This window comes from Palaemon carinicauda, chromosome 8 (assembly GCF_036898095.1).
Source record: "Palaemon carinicauda isolate YSFRI2023 chromosome 8, ASM3689809v2, whole genome shotgun sequence".
Taxonomy (NCBI): domain Eukaryota; kingdom Metazoa; phylum Arthropoda; class Malacostraca; order Decapoda; family Palaemonidae; genus Palaemon; species Palaemon carinicauda.
In genome coordinates, this window is record NC_090732.1 from 23377073 (window position 1) to 23379632 (window position 2560).

A 2560-nucleotide genomic window follows, 5' to 3' on the forward strand; every position below is an offset into this window, starting at 1 on the left:
TTTCCGAGTGTAATTAAAATTTTATTGAAGCTTTAGGCTATATTTTATACATGTTAGACTGTGTGGAATATTTCCAAGATTGTATACGTGAGAGTTTCGGTGAATTAGGTAATCGATTCTCTTGGTGCCTAGGCTAATTGCTTATGGAGCCTTAGTATACTTTATCATACTCCCCGGTTGCTTTCTTTTCTTCGGAGAAGGTATGCAATCCCTTTCCCTCTGTTTAAGCCTTGGGCTTATCCCTAAGTGGTTTTTTCCGAATTTATTTTCGATAAAACTATACTAGGGTGTTACTGTACCTTCCTGTTCCAGCAGAGTCTGGTTCAAAGAGGGTCAGAACAACAGAGTTTTTAGTCTGAGTCCGTGTTGTTTGGCTTGGGGCAGAGTCTCCCTCGCTGACCTAACACTTACAAAGGGAGCTGAGCTCCCTTAGGTCACTGTCGAAGGTTTCTGTAGTTATGATTCCTTCTTGTGTGATCGACCAGACTAAGTCCTGTTGCTGTTCTCGGGGAGGATAAATCTTCCCTTGGGAGTTGCAACGCCTTCCTTGCTTTGGTGCTCTGGAAGCTGGCAGGTATTATACTACTACGCTGGCCCTTTCCCTTAGATCTCCCTTAGGCTAAGACAGAGTTCTTGGCTACGGGTGATCTGTCACTAAAGCAAGGTTGGCAGGACCCTCTTGTCCCTTCCCCCTCTATCTCCGTAATGGCCTAGCCATTACTGTACTGTACCTTGCCGGCCGGCAGAGCTGGCCGGCAGGGGTATTACTGTACCATATGTCATTCTACTTCTGGACCTAGTATAGGTTGGGATTTGGATTGACTAAGCCCATTGCCGGCCGGCAGAGACGCTGGACGGCAAGGGTCTTATGTTTTCGAGTGCTGCCCGGACCTCTCTTGGTCCCTCATCCATGCCTGCCGGCAGAGCCGGACAGCATTGGTCAAGGAAGCCTGAATTAAGTTTCTCCCCTTCCTTATATGCACTCTTTCGGTTGCCGGGCTGGGGGGGTTGTGTACACTCTTATCCCGGCATCCATTCTATTTTCTTCTAGTGCTGTACCTGTCCCGGCAGCCGGCCTATGAGGCCGGCAGCCGGGCAGGGGTAGTCTTCTGGTTCTTTTGCTGCCGGCTGGCATCGGTCTTGTACCTTTGCCGGCCGGCTTATGTCAGTCCTTGTCTGCCGGTCACCAAGAGTGTGGCCGGCAGCTGGGTACTACCTTGTGTAGTTGCTGGCCGGCAATCATTGCCGGCCAACACTGGCTGTTGCTGGCCGGCAGCTGCTGCCGCCGGCACAGGCATTTGAACCAGAGGGCTGCCGCCCTATAGCTGTTAAGTAGTATACTTTAAAGCTAATTGTGGTGTGTGCCGGCCGGCAAAGGCAGGCCGGCACACATCCTCCTATACTGTACTAGTATTCTTCTGTATAGCATATACAGTAAGAAGAAAACTATAGTAAAAGTTTAGGTACAGCACTGTATCTTCTAACACTATTGTGTTTTCTTACACAGCCCTTTGCTGTTGCCCTCAGACAGGAAGCAGAGTTCTTCCCCGTCTATTATCCAGGATTTTTAAAATCATTGCCTAGGTGTGAGCTCCACCTGTTTCCTATGGAAACCTTGCATTGGTTACTCTAGTAGAGATAAACCATTTTTTGATTTTATTATCTGGAAGGCTGCAACAATGGGTTGTGAGGGAAACACAAGTGTGTGTCTTTCATTTATGAATTGTTATGCTATACTATGCATATCCAGTGATACATAGTTCACTTGATACTCATGGAAATTTCTTCTCTTTACAGAAGGACACTCCGAAGTGGGGAAGTGCTTTCTGCAATGTCAGCAGCAAGAACCTCTGCGGACATGAGTTTTGTAGGAGACACGCAGCATACGCTGTCTCCAAGGATGATCTCCGGTATTGGGACCCTCAGGTATGTACTGTGTGCACTAACCTGATTAATGAGACATTTAAATAGCTAGGAAGAAGCTTCGTACCTGGGTAAGGGGCTTCCAAAAGTACACTTCTGGCCCTTATCTTCCAAGTGAGAAGATGAGGGCGTATCTTTTCCCTAAGGCATCAGCTGAGGCAGTGATTCCCCAGCCTCAAGAGGAGATCCCCTAAGTTCAGATCCAGGTGGATGCTGAAGTCGCGGTCGCGATGCAAGACATCCAGCTAAATGACAGGATATCTGATGTGGACGGGTGTCAGGAGGAAGACCTCCTTGCAGAAGCCCAGGATGAAGTTCAAGTCCCTCTACATCGGCCGGTCTCCCAGTAGAGCTGGGACAGGCCCTCTCTTCTATTGTTGGAATGATCCAACAAATGCAGAAGGAGAATCAGGAGAAGGCGGCTGCAATGGAATTGCGAATGCAGTGCCTTGCAGAATCACATGGGCACCAGAAAAACTCAATGTGAAAGACCTTCCTTTGTGCTCGGATGCTAACCCAGGGAGGTATGCTGAGCACATGTCGATGACGACTGGAAAGATCGTCATCTCGGATATGCTGGGCTCAGTTCCCCTGGAGGGTGGAATTCTGGCCCAGCAAGGTACCATATCCGGACTAT